The 17,037-nt window shown below is 40.2% G+C and overlaps 1 protein-coding gene and 1 long non-coding RNA gene across 14 annotated transcripts in view; one reads left to right on the top strand and one right to left on the bottom strand.

Moving 5' to 3' along the window:
• LOC116688312 (protein 4.1) overlaps positions 1-5,267 on the bottom strand; it is a 77,644-nt gene extending 72,377 nt beyond the window's left edge. For all 13 annotated transcript variants that reach the window (XM_032514270.1, XM_032514267.1, XM_032514279.1 and 10 more), the window contains exon 1: positions 5,072-5,267. The gene's annotated coding sequence lies outside the window, so the exon portion shown is untranslated. The remainder of the gene's footprint in view (positions 1-5,071) is intronic.
• On the top strand, positions 3,168-16,633 carry LOC116688320 (uncharacterized). Its single transcript, XR_004331757.1, has 3 exons — positions 3,168-3,181; positions 6,053-6,059; positions 16,508-16,633. It is a non-coding gene; the product is annotated as an uncharacterized LOC116688320 (long non-coding RNA).
• Positions 16,634-17,037: the final 404 nt, after the last annotated feature.

The raw sequence follows: 17,037 nt of genomic DNA on the forward strand, positions 1-17,037 counted from the left end.
TTGTCCTCAAAAGCTAAACCCTGCTTGAGCAACTTCCCTTTACTATACCTGCAACTTCATCATGCTGTAGAAAGAAATTTGTGCAAATTAACTGGATTTTCCTCAGTACTAGCAGGAAGCATTGTATTGTTGTGACTTTTTACTTTTTTGCAACTCTAATCCTTCCTAATCCTCTTTTTAGGTCTTGTTTTATGAATTTATAAATAGTTTGCACTAAGATCGACCTTTTCCTCAATTCACCAGCTTTCTACAATATGCAAGACACAATCACACACTCTATACTTCGGGGAAATGGACGGATCAACAGCAGAATTAGCTTTCCTCTATAACTGTTGAATGCTAAGGCTCTAATTAATGATTGCCAATTGTGAAGTGGCCAAAAGAAAACAATGGCTGCTGGCTTGGTTTGTTGGAAGAGGCCAAAATAGCTGGAAAAAAAGTATTGCCACAGCAGACCACAACGAAAGTAGACTGAACAGCCCTAAAAGAAGTGGCAACTCTTTTTTTTCCCCACCAACTTTGCTTGAAATATGAATTCTGCTTTACTGCGAGGAGATCAAAATGAGGAGCACTATGAGTATCGATGCAATAGATCAAAGCCAGACAACAACTTGATGTGTCTCATCCTTTAGAGGCAGGGGATTTGTTCAAAGAAGGCGGCAGTCGAGAGGGAGCGAGGGAGACCAGTGTAGGTATGCAAAGGAGCGAGTGAAAAGAAAAAAAATGGAGAACCTGCTGACTCACTGTAATCATCAGGCTGAGGCCAGCTGAGCTGCTGCTGCTGCTGCTGCTCAGGGTAAAGCTCCCTGCCTCCCCTTCAGAAGGACAAAGTGATGCTTCCCATAAACTGAAGAGCTATATGGCTTAGGGTGGGATAGATGGCTTCTCTTTCGGTCTTCTTGCATCTGACTGCAGACAGAATGATGCAATCTAAGGAAGGCAATAAATTGCCCAAAGCCGTGTGAGGAAAAACCAAAAGCTAAAAATAAAGCCCTGATCAGACAGACAACAACCGGCTTCAACCGGCATGGGAAGAGACACAGACTAACTATAGAGATTGTTGCTGGAAACCCCCAAACACACTATTAAAAACCATGCAGTGATGGTGTTCAAGCCTGCACCTTAACGACATTTTGACAGGACTGCAGCGGATGCAGCATCCATCATCAAACCCATCAAACAAAAGCACGTCAGCCACTGCGAATGCTCTTGTTGGATTCAGGTGTGGTAAAGTTGTGTAATCCTTTTTGGATTGTTTCAAACAAAGTTGAAAAAGCATGTGAAAAAGAGATTCAGGTCCAAGATTAGGCATATTGGGTAAATACACACAAAGCTGCAGTGCACAGTACCACTGTAGTTCTGCTGAAAATCAATAACACGGTGCTGCTTATCATCTAAAGTATTAGTTACGGAGCGTGTAAACAATGTACGACTTGCTTACATAAAGTTGTAAATATTAATGTATATGTAATGTAAATATTAATGTAATGTATAATGTATTAAGCTTGATACTTCAAATAATTAACAGAAAAACTACGCTACTGACTGGGCCATAGTGTTCTTAAGATGATGGCATCTAGGCAGGGAACGTCTGAAAAATGCTGAGTTGTTGTTACTATACTAGCAACTAAATGTTAGGATATTTAAGCCTATTTGAGCCCTAATTTAAAGGCTGGAGACTCAGCCATTATTAATGAAAAGAACTATACACAGAGGCTGCAAACACAAAATAAATAGTTACTGCCATATGGTAATATGAGCTGATATACTGACAATACTAAGGATGATAACTTGAGGGTAGGGCTGGCCAATATATCGATATCATATCAATATTGTGATATGAGACTTGATTTCGTCTTAGATTTTGGATATCGTTATATCCTAAAAAGTGTAACTATTCCTGGTTTTAAAGGCTGCATTACAGTAAAGTGGTGTCATTTTCTGAACTTACCAGACTGTTCTAGCTGTTCTATTTTTTGCCTTTGCCCATTTAGTCATTATATCCACATGACTAATGATTATTTATAAATAAAAATCTCATTGTGTACATATTTTGTGAAAGCACCAATGGTCAACACTACAATAACCTTGCGGTATAGATATCGAGGTATTTGGTCAAAAATATTGTGACATTTGATTTTCTCCATATTGCCCAGCCCTACTTGAGGGTAAAACTTGGATTTAGGTTAAGGTTAGGGTAAGGGTTGTGGTTAGATGTTAGTTGTCCATAAATATTCTTTCTCTGTGTGTTTAACACAAAGAAGCTACTAATTGTTCTGTTTTTCCGACAGAGAAGTCAACAGGAAATGGTTAAGTTAACTTGCAAGTGTGTGGAATGATTAGGAGCGCTGCTTCAGCCTGACTGGATGCCTCATACATGCTCATTTGAATTGCAAATGGTGGTAGGGAGCATGCTGTGCTGTAAAATCCCACTGACACCCTTGGGCTTCTGAAATCTCACACAAACACTGACATGTACATACTAGTAGTGAGAATTTGTGCACATGTACAAATAAAAAGGCATGCGGAATTGAGTTGGATTCACTTCGATGTGTCTCAACACTGTATGATTAGATATCTACATATATTCATGCTGTAGTACTGGTGGGCAAACAGTGGAGAAAATGTGCTGAGATAGAGACGATGGCTCCCTGGCAGTTAGGGAGGCAGAATCAGGTGATACTCAGAGGGAGGCTGGCTGGCAGGGTGACTAGGCAAGGCTGACACAACAGACACAGGAGTGTGTCCGATGTAAACGACATGGCTGCTGTGTGACAGCGGGTCTGCCAGCTGAGGCTGACAGTGTGTGGGGCCTGGAGGAAGAGCTTGACAAAGTATCTTAAGCCCAACTGTATGGTAACACTGCAGAAAACACTGAGCCACACTTGGTCTGACTTGCATAAATGTAAAATAGAAACATAATTCAGAAAGGGTCAATCAACAGAGCTTCAAAAAGGACAACACGTTATAGAACTCTCTACAGAGATGATTGAATAGAATAGATTTGTGCATTGATAGTTGATTGCAATGGACTCGAAGATCATCACACTGTAACTATCTATCCATATACAAGACACAGACAAAGACATATTTAAGGTAGGAGTTAGGGAAGCTAACCGCGGTTGCACAACTATAGAGTCCAAGTAAACATCCTAAATGTGAAGCCATTGCTAAAATATTTGTCTTTAATATAGTACTCAGCTGCTGTCTGTGATTTTCAACCATTTAGCCAAAACCTACATATCACTGACATATTAACTGACCGTCCCATCCCACATCCTCCAAACCCCCCTATCTCACCTGGAAAAGAAAAGCAAACTACGCGAGATTCCTGTTCATTGACTACAATTCAGAGTTTAACATAATAGTCCCCTCCAGGCTGGTCACAGGACCTGGGACTAAACGCCTGACTGTCAATGCGGTTCCTTGACGTCCTGACAGGCAGACCCCAGGTGGTGAGGGTGGTCAGACACATCTTTTTCCACTCTCACCCTGGAGCACCCCAGGGATGTGTTTTTAGTCCCCTTCTATACTCCCCTGTACGCACATGACTGTGGAGCAACTTTTGACTCCAACACCATCATCATCATCTTTGCTGACGACTCAAATGTGGTGGGCCTGATCATGGACAACTATTAAAAAGCCTACCTGAAAAAAGTAGAGGACCTGACCCGCTGGTGTCAAAAATAGGACAATACCCTCATGTCAGCAAGACTAAAGGGATGATGGTGGACTTTGGAAAGAAGCAGAGAAGGAACCGTGCCTCCCTTAATATCAATAAGTCCTCAGTGGAGAGGGTGGACAGCTTCAAATTCCTTGGTTTCCACAAAGGGTCTGACCTGGGCGCTGCATACTGACTCAGTGACGAGAAAGGCATGGCAGAGACTTTGAGGAAATTCCAAGTATCCCCTCAAGTTCTGAGAAATGTCTACTCCTGCACCATTGAGAGCGTCCTGACAGAGAACATCACTGCCTGGTACAGAAACAGGACAGCAAGGCCCTGCAGAGAGTGGTTCATTCAGCTGAACACGCAATAGGTGGTGCCTTACCCTGCCTACATAATATTTATACCTGGTGTTGCAAGAAAGAGGCTAGGAGAATCATCAAAGATCCACACATGAGGAAATACTAATCTGCAATGGAAAAAGGAGGACGGGGCACCGCAGCCGAGCAGGTACCATTAACGGAATAACGCCATAAGACCGCCCCCCCCCCCCCCCACCCACATTCTACTTTATGATGAATCATGCACAAGGTGAAGGAACTGATGTGATTACATTTCACTGGAACTGTACCCTTAACATTCCATGTGACACATATAATTGATTGATTGTTGGATTGAAATGATTACACTGTGACTAAAACAGTCTAAGAACTACTAACTGTTGAAGTAAAAGCTATATCAAACACTTTGTGTGGGCAAACAAGAAGTGTTGATTGGAGGGCGTGACAATGGCAGAATTGTGTAAGTCCTCAGTGTGTGTGTGCATCTGTCAATGTGGCTGTTGCATAATTAGTGATGGGTGTGTTTGCCTTGACAAACTGAGACACAAACTGAAACAAGCAGAGCACAACTTTAAAAGAAAAATAAACAATAAAATGAGGGACGTGCTGGTGAGAGCATAGTGTAGCTTTAAAGAGCTGTCCAGTCAGCAGAGGGGTGGGATACAGTGTGTGTGTGGGGGGGGGGGGGGGGGTTTAACTGCCTGATTGCAGCTTTGCACGTTTTGCTGTCAACACTGACTGGGTCAGTAGCCACGAAACGACGCAACAACTTGCTTGTGCTTCATTCCCACAATATTATTCATCCCCTTAGAGGAGAGCAAGCACGCGGGCAAAGTCCATGCGCATGAATTGAAGAGCTGCCTTTCCAATGCAGCAACTAAAGGTACAAAGACAATATAACAAAGCACCGTAATCATTGCGACGCATTACGCGAAAAAAAGAAAGGTCTCGGAAGCGTAAAAGCCCGACATTCAACAAATCGTTAAACGCAACCAAGCCCGGGCTTATAACGACATGAGCAAACTAGCAGGGTGGGGGGGGGGTGAATATGAATATTTCAACATACCCTCCTGTCAGACAGACATCCACGGGAGGACCATGGATGGTGCGCACCGGGGGAGGTCAATCCTGTTCCTGTCGCCGCTCCGTGATTATTGCCCGGTTACAGGGAGAAAGGGAGTGTGTCGGTGTTGTGCCGGTGAAAAGCCTAATGAGAGAAGGAGGAGGTGGAGAGAGAAAGAGGGAGGGACACTGTCAGATGCAAGGAGGGAGGAAGACACACACGCGCATAGGAGTCTGTGTGTTCGGAGGGTGGGGGGGGGGTTATAAAGCAAAACAAGGATTGTGTCATCCTGCAAACCGCTCTCTATCAACAAGTAGCCTGGCTACTCAAACCTTATAATCATGCGGGGAATGGCAACAAGGTGTCACAGGCCTATATAACCCTACATTGTTTTCGCAGAAGCTGCATTCACGTGTCATTTATTTAATCAGGAACAGGAATGAGGCAACAATAAGAAATGTATAGCTTTCACACAACAGTTTACCGTGTATTTGCATTGTTAATAAGCATGAGAATATGTTTCATTTTTAGGCCGATTCCCCCTTGCTTTGAATGAAATAGCTATGGAAAGCCCGGGCACCACATCAGAGGAGTTGCTGTTATTTCTTGCAGTGTCGTCAGGGAAGCATAATCCCTTTGCTTTCATCACTTAGTCCACTGCTAACAACACACCGCCTTAACTCCCTCACCTTTGCATTCTGAGATGATGGAATTTATTAGCACAAAGGACAGCGCGTCCTGACTCACCCACTGTTGTAAACAATAATAATAGAATGGGAACTTCGGCTAACCCGAAGACGGAGGTATCAGTTCCCCATTGTTTCTGGTGAATTATCAAGGTTTTACAGTGAAAGACAGGATGAGTTTGATATAATTAATCACTGATGGGGTTACTGTTGCTGATTGAATTAATCACTGTCAGTCCCTAACAAAAGCAGGCTTATAGCCTAATGCCAACATGTTTAGAAGGATAGGCTATGACAGCAATAATGTACAATAATTACCATAAGCCATATACAAAACATAGGCTACAAGGTCACTACAAGCTCTGCACTCTACTGTAAGAAAATATGTTTTTATTTATAAAAAGGGGGGCCAACTGTCCCGGGTGCCAGTACTCCAGGGGTCCCAAAAGCTCCAGGTTTACATGTGTGCTGGTTCACGCTGAATGAAAAAGGATTTGGGAATGTATACAAATTAAGCACAATATCAAGTGACATCCCCACTGATTTAGCATTGCATTACCATTGCCATACTCATAATGGATCATTTCAAAAACAACAAAAGGACTCAATTTGATGCAGCAGAGCCACAGACTACTGTACTATACTGTAGTCTTGTTATTCTACGCAGGTGTGTTGTGCTAGGATCTGATGTCACGCGTGTCACTCAAGGCTGTATGCAACTTTGTTCACAAAAAAATGTGCGTTATTGTCTAATCCTGAGGCCCTGTCTTGTGTTTCTGTGTCAAATCCAAGTTTATTTATTTGATTTAGTTTTGTGCTTTAAATAATCCTAAACGTGTGTGTTTAAAGCAGGTATAATAACATTTATATTAACATTTGTATGTGAAAGGGGTTGCTTGTGTGTGAAAACCCCACAGAGAATTATACGGCCCACATCTACAGTATATGGTTTGGCATTGTTTTCTGTTGCAACAGGCATTTGTTTTCATAAAAATAAGAAGTTCTGACATGTTTGCTACCTGCCCAGCACTAAACAGGCAAAGTTAGCACCTAGCTGGTAAACATAGTGGAACGTTTAGCCAGATAATAATAGGGGCCCTGTAGCTTATTTTTGTCCATGGCCCCCAAACAGGTTAATTTGGCCATGGTTATATCTCTTTATAACTTCCCATCTATAAATGGGTGACAAATTAAAGGTAAACCAACACATTGTCTTAGTAAGAATATCGGTGGTCCAGTGGTTGGGATTTATATGTCTCAACGTGATCTTTTCAATTACAGATGCATACATTGGTGTTCAGCTAGGTTTAATTTGTCACTTGATTCTGATCTGATGTGATCGCTTCATACTCATTAATATGGGAGTATGTGCATTGTTATGTTTCTCCATTCATTTATTCAGGTTTTTCCTTTAATTTGTAACCTGTCTTTACATTTAAACAGGATTCTCCTCCCAGGCGTTGATCTTTAAGACTGTTTAACTGGCAGAGCAGCTTACATGCAAAGGTGTTTGAGTCTAATAATAATCCGAGAGACATACAAGTGTCTTTGCCATATAAAAAAGAAAAATCCCGATTTCAAATCTCAACATGAAAACATACTGTGTATGAGGTACCTGCTTGATTTGAGACCTGTGTTATTAATAGCATTTCTGCCTCACAGGCATGCAATCAAGAATTCAAAAACCCAGAATCTGTATGCAACACGCACCATGCTATATAAGCTAATTAAAATGATAATACTTACAGTATGTATTGATTTGAAGCTCTTCTTAATATGATTATTTAAGTTGCAGATGGACAAATCAATTGTAGCTACTTTGAAGCCAGTCTATCTATCTATTGTCTACAGGTGGAGTGAGGAAAACAAACACATGGATATTCAATAAATGCTCAGTGAAGAGTAATAATGCATATTCATGGACAATCTGAACATCAGAATGCAAATAAGTTGATGCTGGGTGGCATTTCTTTGGTCCCAATTTAATTATCCAAAATGGCTGAGTAAGCACAGAGGAATGACTCAGCGCTGCTGGTTTGAGTTCAGCCAGCAACCAAATGTTCTCTGTGGACACAATGCATCCCGGATGCTGTTTCAAATGGTATACTTTTGATAATTTATACCCTGCTTTACTGTTCATGGACAATTTAAATAATAATGTTGTACTATGATATCATATATATCATTATCCCACTGCATGTTACATTTCTATGCGTACATCTGGGCATACGCTATACTGTAACAACACCGAGCGCATTATGAGCTGAGTTTTCATGTGATTCAAATTATTCAAATTATATATTTACAATTGCACATGACTATATGATTACTTTAAGCTAATACTATCATTCAACAGTAGTAGTTCAATAGTACTAAGCCTTAGGGACTGCCTGTCACAGTGGATTCTACCACTGGTACTCGTCAAGTTGTACAAGTTCTACTCTTAGCGGCTTTAACGTCGGAAGTGTGTAAGAACTGAAGTCTTTACAACTTAGCACGTCCTGAAAATATATTTTTTGCAGAAGTCTAGTTGTCTAACTTCTCACCCTCTATGACTCCTCACTTGGTTACAGGTGCACACTTCTGACAACAGCCAACCCCACACAGGATGCTGGGTGAAACAGACTTGAAAGTAGAGATGTCAGTGAAATACTGCTTGTTTTTTGGCTCCAGGCAAACACCAACTTGGCAGGACAGCGGAAGCACTGTGGACAAAAAAATACAGCTGAAACCACAAAAATCCTGGTTGGACATCATCTGCCTTTAATCCATCTCCCTGAGCCCGGCTCTAGGGCAGCTCGGGCTAGTGCGCCCCAAAATTAGAGCTGATAGATTAGATAATCTGTTGGAGATCCTACAGACAGGCTTTTAGAAGTTATGCTATTGGCTGCAAGTTACTATCAAAGCCAGGAGAAATACTCAAAGTGAAGCTGATGCTGCATTTTTACTGGGATACGTTGCTTCTGATGATGGTATTAAATAGGACAGAAGATCATAATTATTTATGCACTGGGTGGAAAGTAGGGAAACATGTACCCCACCACATGATTAACGCAAAGCGACAGATGCTCACATTCATTCTGATGGGCACTTTACAGTCTTCAGTCTTACATAAGATGAGTCTCATTAGTCTCATAAAATTTAGATTTAGATTTAGATTCAACTTTATTGTCATTACACATGTACAGGTACAAGGCACGAATGCAGTTGGGTCTAACCAAGTGCAATAGCAGTAAGTGCAGGTATATACAATGGTTCCGTAAGTGCAAGACATGGATATGTATGAAATAAATATGAAAATACTATTATAAACAGAGTTTTACAGATGGGTTTGTCCTATGAATACAAAATGAAACAAGTATTGTGGCAAGATTACAGCTAGGAATTTGGTGGATATTACTATAATTGCAAATTTTTACAGATATGTGCAAATAGCATAATATACTAATGGTTTACAGATTTTACAGGTGAGTATGTACTATAGATATATATATATATACAGGCGGCTTTTATTATTATTGACAGAATTTTTACAGATAGCTATAATAAGTTAGGCTAAAATGAGCAGTATAACAATGATTTAAAGGTGGTACAGATAAAGTAAAGTTTGGGCAGAAACTATCTGAATTAAAGTGCAGTGGAAAGTAATTGCATATTACAGTTAAAGTACGGTAGTGCAGATGTAAATGTAAACATTTGGTACTGTAAATAAACAGTCAGCAGTGCAAATTGAAATGTATCTGGAGAGACCGCGAGCCTCGCGATGTACTCGCGCCGCCATCTTGGTCGAAGACAGAAAAATAAGGCTGAACTTGAAATTTACTTTAAAGGGCAGGCAATGTAAAAGACAGCTAGAGTTTTTGCTGGACAAGTGGAAAATTTAAATTTAAAATATACACTTTACCCTTGTTTCATATATGGAATCAGGTACTGTGAGAAGATCTGGCAACCTTCTTTTTCCTAAGAAAAAGTTGCCAGATCTTCTAAAACTTCAAGGTGAACTTCATGCAAACGAGTTTGAGGTTTAATATTGAGCACTATGTGGTTCCATACATCTCTCGGGCCTAATGAAGGCAGCCTGGGATCTTTGTTAAATGTACTACTGCCTCCTCAGTCTTTATGTCTATTTTTATGGTGCTATGAAGCCAAAATAAAGTGAAATAACAATTAATAAGCTTTCAAGTTTTGCAGTCTCATGAAGTCACTTTTCATTTTCCCTAAAGACAATTTTTATTCGCTTTTTATGTTGTGTCCACACTGGCCTGGAATCATATCTGTGTCCTTCCTGCTGTGCACCTAGCTACTAAATCACCCTGCTTCCCTAGAATAACATAATCTCTGCACCATATTAACTCCACTTCAATTTATGCAGAGTGCCAATAAAAACACTATAAAAAAAATTCTATTATTTTTGCTGCGGCCATTTAGCACTTAGTCCATCTAGTCCATATCTAAAACAGTGACATCCCATACAAATGTTGCTCCCTGTGTGACAAAGTCTGGTAAGAAATGATAAAGTGGTCCTGTCCAAATGATTTAGAGTGTTTTTGAAAAGACTCAGAGGAGAGCTGGAGAATCCTGTCCCCCCCCCTTGCTATCTGTTGGCCAGAATACAGCTATTTCCTTCTCTTCATTTGTTTTCCACCACCACATGACCTTTTTTGTGGGGGTGGAAGGTGCTGTGGCTAAAACGCAAACTTATAAGGTCGCATTTTCTGTCAGGTGACTGGAAAATTTGGATTCCAAGTGTTGACAAATTGTTTTCATTTGTCTAGAATTGTTTTGTGGATGATTTTATGCTTGTACAGGTTTTTGGGGTTTCAAATATCCAACCAAAGGAGGTGACACCCATTCCTTGATAACGTGATTGATGTATACCATTAAAGCAAATGAGATTCTTTCTTTTTTTAGCCCTTGAAAGGAAGCCCTTGACTGATAAGAATAACATCACATAGTTCCTTTGTATTTCATAGATAATAAAACATGACCTTCAAGACAGTTTGTCACAGAACATTTGGAAAGTCAGTGTAATTTCTGAGGAAATTAACATTTAACATCCAAGCACTAAACAGACACTGAGATGCCCAAGTGTTGATTTCTTATTTGGTTTTTTTTGGGCTAAACGTGCTGCATTTCTATTCCTGTGCCATCTGTAGCCTCGCCCTACATGTATCTGTGCAGCATCAGGGGTCAGAGGGGAACTCGCCTGTCACGCTCCACAATGCATGCGTGCCCTGACAGCTCCGATGATTGCAGATGGCAGCGTAGCTCCCTCGCAGCTGTACAGGAAACCAGCCGTGGCATCCTGAGCCCCGCGACCCCTGCTCACATGTGCTCAACGTAAAAATAATAACAGCTCGCTGACACTGACTCCTCCAACATCATCTTCACTCTCCAGGGACATTATGAGGAACTCAAAAAATATTCTTTATAACATGTCAGATGTCATAAGGCAGAACAACCAAAACCAGAGCTTGAAAAATGTAATGATGATTCACCGTATTCTCAAAGAGAGTTTACATAGAAACCCAGCTCTTATGTTGGTACAATGCATAAAGTATTTTTACCAGGATATTTAATTGGATTACCAAGTAAAAAACTATAATACAACATCAATAATAATAGACAAATTTACTTACCATATGTGTATTTTACACATTGTGGTCTTTCATTGTAGCTATTTAACGAAGTGTAGGCATCACACAAAAACAAAGATACTGCTGTATACTACTGTATAATGTGAATGAACAATAAAGTGTACTCCATATGATGAGAGACCGTCTATATGCATGGGTAGCTGCTTTCTGTTCAGCTTGTATACTGTCGACCCTGTGTGTGCCGAGTGGCTAATGGCTAAAAATAAATGCTCTAATGATTCATGTACTGGCAAAAAAAATGTAAATGCCGCTCCATCCCCAATAAGTGCACACATGCACACACACATAAACGCATTTACGTAGGCAGGCACGCATACACACACACACACATACATACACACACACACACACACACACTGGAAAGAAGTATGGTTGATGTCTGCTGAAAAAGCTTAAATGAACTGCATGTCCTTCTAAGAGCTTCTGTTCTCTGTATGTGGTCCCACAGAGACTGACTTATATCAAAAAGTCAGCGGTAATGTTGTAATAAATGTCGTCATTTTGTATTTTATTTGCAATTTTCTCATTTGAATCTTAGTCAGACACAGACTGGATTAGTACATATTAGAAACTGAGGGGACAAAGGCATGTCATTATCTGAAAACCAATTTCCTTCCAGGCTTTTCGTGATGAGGGCCACACAGTATGGTACAAGTTTCAGCTCTGTTCACTATTTTACCCTTACACAATACTTTCTGCTGACAATATGGTAGTGTTGGTGTTATATCCATTCATATTTTGACTATTAAAAGAGAACTCTCACGCACATCACACACAATAACATGATTGAACTCACGATGGACAGTTTAAAAAACGATCAAAATCTGGCAGCAGAACCAGGGACACATTCATCTTCCTCGTCAAAACCTGGCGCCTACATTACCCACATAATGGTTGTATTATGCATTATGGGTCTCGTAACCTCAATTCTTTCACCACAACCTCAGATTTTTGCTCATTTTCAAACTTGTATTCTTTAGCCCCAACTGACTCAAGTGACATCACAAGTGAAATCAGAGGCATAAAACAAACCAAAAACATCTGACATTTCATCACTCAAGGTGGTATGGAGAAGTTTTTAGCAAAGATTTGCACAGTTTACACATCTAGCAAACAGTGAGCTACATTAGCAGACAGGGAGCTACATTAGCATTCATTTGGAGTCCAACTGACTGATGTAATTCCAATTATACACTCTTTTTTGCTTTGTTCTGTCTTCAACTCCTTCCGCCGAAAACACACCAAGCAGTGACAAAGTGCGTCCAGTGGCGAGCTGCCATGTCTATGTAAAGCTGCAGCGGCCTTAAAGTAGCTTCAGGTTCACGGAGTAGCTTACAGTGCAGTTTGTGTGTGAAAGGAAACAAAATAATGACATAAAAGTTGGGGGACAATTTTCTGGGGGTTATGAACGATTCTTTTCACACTACACTTAGTCTTTTTTTTTGTAGGCTAGGCTAGACTTTGAAAACCGTTCTCTGGTTCTTTGTTTAGTCTGAGAAGTTACTCTGATGACGTCATCACGGTTATCTCAGCTTGCTCTTGTACAAATTCAGTGTTGCAAACTGGGCCCCAGTTTGAAAGATGTGGTTGTTAACCTGGGAAGGTTTCACAATAATATTGACTTGTATTATGTCCAGTGTAGGAGCAAGCATTTTTGGAGCTTAATTTATATGGACTAAATTTCTGTCCAATGTTGGACCCTTATTTAATCTGTCTCTTGTGGGTCCCCCAACTTAACAAAAGTGCAATACTAAATTATTGGAGGACCCCCTCCAAGACTTTACGGAAGACTTTGGAGACTTGGCACAGCAGGGCTGAGTACTTAAGGTCATTACTGTAATCTTTTCTTTTGTTTGCGCATGTGATTGGTCCCTTGTCCTGTGTGTGTTTGTGTGTCTGTTTGTGTGTGTCTGTTTCTGTGTGAGTTGTTTTGTTTTGTCTCCCTCCCTAACCCATTTTTTCCTCCCTGTGATTTTGTGGCCCTGGGACACGTTCCTATGTCATAGCGTGTTGTTTCTAACTGTTTGTGAAAATTATGTTGACATTATTATTTTTTCTGAATTGAATCTGATGTTTGTATTTGTCTTGTCACCAACTAGGAACAGCTTTTGTTTACACCTGTGTCAGTGCACTACCGTAGGGGATGAATAGGATATATCAGAGAATGTAACGTTGAAGAGCGAAAGGGTTAAAGAGGCCTTATTGTGTGTGCTATTGAGCATGAAGCCCTGTGGTCACAAGAAAGACCCTACTTTGCCTCCCAGTCTACAAAAACTCAAAGAGATTTCAGGCACCATTGAATTTTCTAACGCATGATAAACGGATGAAAAACAGAGAATACAAAAATGCCTTTTCCACAGTCCTCGTGCTGCTTCGCTGGGCTTGTGTAGCCGTCTTTGCAGAAACAGAGAGCAGTAAGTCAAACAAAGGTTAGAAAGTCACTGACTCGTCTCCGAACTCTGCTCACTCCTGTCAAAAATCATCTTCATTACTTTTTTAAACACCTTCCACACATTGTAAAATGATATATACAATATTGCTGTGGACTAACAGATGTATTTCCAGTGCAGTCCTTTGTGGAAATAATTTTACAGCTTGCAGTGTTTTGGCCATAGAGGGAGGACTGACGTTCTATGGAGTGGAGGGCATGGATGGGTGCCCGGGTCCCACAGCTGCATGGTGCAGGGGCACAGACAGCCCTTCTCTCTGGGGCACATTGCTCCTTTTATGCCCAACACACTGAACCATTGATCTGAGGCTCCCTCATGTCCGTTGCACCAATACAACTCAGGTCAGCCCAGACTCCAGCGGGGCTCAGTGAACATAATATCTGACATCTCACATGCAAACGTTCATTTGCTTATCGGCCGTGTCAAAGCACGAGTTATTGGGGAAGTGAAAGTTACAAAGGTTATCCCCTGTAACTTCCAAGATTTCATGAACTACAAACACTTCAAGGGGTATTTTAGCAACCATGAACTTTGGAACATCGATCTCAATTCTAAATGAATGAACTATAGATGATTTGTAAGCATATAAAACATATGAAATGCCAATTTTCAATGAGATTCTTGCATGGTTAAATCAATTATGTTTGTGTGACAACTCTTCAAAGCGGCTCATATCAATATTTCCATACTAACAATGAATCACATAACAAGTTGTATATGGAATGGGTCACTGAGATCCCACAGATAATTATCACCCAACAACTAGTTTTGTTTTTCTTCTTTTTTTTTCCAACCTGCAACTTCACTAATTGCGTTCTTAACCCCCGTTCCAGTTGTGAGTTTTCAGACTCTTGTACATTTCATTTGTACAGAGAGTCTGGCCATTCGCATCTTTCTCCACCGCCATTACGGAACTACAACTTAAACTAGCACACAACCTCAACATAATCGTTCTCAGCCACGCCCTCTGTTCGCTAATTGGACCAGTAAAAATATGACGGGAGAAAACCCGCGATTATACCGCAAAACCCAGGCGTAGTACTGAAGGAAAAAAAAAATTGAGCGGCAGTACGTAGGAGGCCAGGCTATACCTGCCCAGCACCAAACAGCACATCTGCTGCTTATAGATCTAAATCTTAACATGGCAAACTATCAAATCTGGAGGGTAGTCAAATCTCTGCAGGACAGGGTTATTCCAAACCGTTTCCGATTTCATAACAAAAAAAATCAATCCACCCCCCCAGCAGTCTATCTTTCTCTCTGTGGTCAGCTGTCACTCTGCTAGTCCAGAGTTGCCTGATTGATATTCACTGCACTTTTCCACTGGCTGATGGACCAGTTTACAACCTCAGTGGGAGGAAGCCTGTCAACATGAGGCTGAGGCTCTTTTATGATTCTGGAAAGGATTTTTTTCTCTTTACACAATTTGCTGTCCCTGGCCTTCAATAATGGCTTGAGTGTTTGGAATTAGTAAGCCTTGATTTAGCGCATCATCTATGGAAATTTCTTTTTTAATTATACAGTGGAGTCATGATGTTTAAAAAAAACCCAAACTAAGCCCAACATCTACAGTAGTTATTAGAACCACTGCTACAAGAATATCATGTACAGGAAATGAATCTTAGTTTGATGCTGATGTGACGATGGAACAACTACAGCAAGTGAACAAAATGTTAACGGACCTACATGATGTAAGAGCATAGTCAAGACAGAGCAATGTGCATTTAAAATATTGTGTTTTATAAAACTACCCTACGTTGATTATTTTTATTATTATTATTATTATTATTGTACTATGATATATCTGTTGGAAACTCATTTATGTGGTCCATCACTTTAATCCAAGCTGAAATATCTCAACAACTACAAGATGGATTGACTTTTGGTATAAAAAGCCATGGGGCCCAGAGGATAAATCCTAAAGAATTTGTTGATCCTCTGACTTTTAATTTAAAAGAGCTTTCACTTATCCAGTAAAACTCCAAACAACAGATTGTTTGGCATTTACATTTGTAAAGATATTCATGGTTCCCAGAGGATGGATCATATTGACTTTAGTTGCCCTCTGACTTTTCTTTTGAGTGAAATGACTCAACAACTTTCTGATAGATTACCATAAAATCTGGTACACATGTCCTAATCAGAATGAAAAATGAAAACGTTGGTGTTTCCCTGACTTTTTTTCTAGTGCCATAATTAGGTCAAAATTGTAATTGTCCAGTTCTTCAGTTTCTGACCAAATACCTGAGAAACGCATGATGCCATGCCAGTGCTGGAATTTAATAAAGTATTGTACTTAAAATGTAACTCTTGCCAAAATGCAACCTAGTATCTTTTTTTTTAATGTACCCGAGTCAAACTTTTAACTTTTGTCTCATCCACGGGTCAAATGTGACCCCTTTTCAAAATGCCGATATCAAAAACATGGGTTTCTTTCAACCAAATTGCCTAAAAATAACATGGATAGTTCCGTACATGAAACAGGCTGTAATTATGCATCAGCATACGTTCCTCTGATCGTAACTAGTAGCTAAAATAATTCATGATTTCTGGGTCTTTTAACAAAACATTTAGGCAGAATTTAACAAGAATTAGTTTTATTGACCACAACGTCCCACAAAAAAGTGTAAAACTACCGGTGGTAAGTGGGAATGAAATTGGCTAAGAAGATGTAAAACAGAATTAGGTGATAATTTATACTTTATACTTAACAAAACAGGCAAAACAGACCGGGTCAATTTTTACCATGGTTGACGATAACACAAGAGTTAAAAGCATAAGTAGGACGGAAGCGCCACTTTAAGACTGACCGTATTTCTGTTTTCGGTCGAATGGCCTTTTAGATGGCAGTGCTAGAGAAGCTACTATGATCGCATCAATATCACTATTTTTAAAACACTACGAAGGCTCGACACGACATGAAACTTTGCTCCAAGTATCACCAGGGGCTCTACGCATGAACTCGAGCATTGAGAAAATTGTTTGTGTACAGAGTTTACTAAAAAGAAAGGTTTAGAACAACTCACTTTAGCCATGCCCACCAACCTCAGCTGTGCTTTTTTTTTTTTTTTGTGCTTATTTACAAATGTCAGCATTCTAATGCGCTAACTTAAGAGCTAATAGAAAGATTATACTGGCCAAACATCAGCATGTTAGCATGCAGAAGCTAGCATTTA

This window comes from Etheostoma spectabile, chromosome 4 (genome assembly GCF_008692095.1).
Source record: "Etheostoma spectabile isolate EspeVRDwgs_2016 chromosome 4, UIUC_Espe_1.0, whole genome shotgun sequence".
Classification (NCBI taxonomy): domain Eukaryota; kingdom Metazoa; phylum Chordata; class Actinopteri; order Perciformes; family Percidae; genus Etheostoma; species Etheostoma spectabile.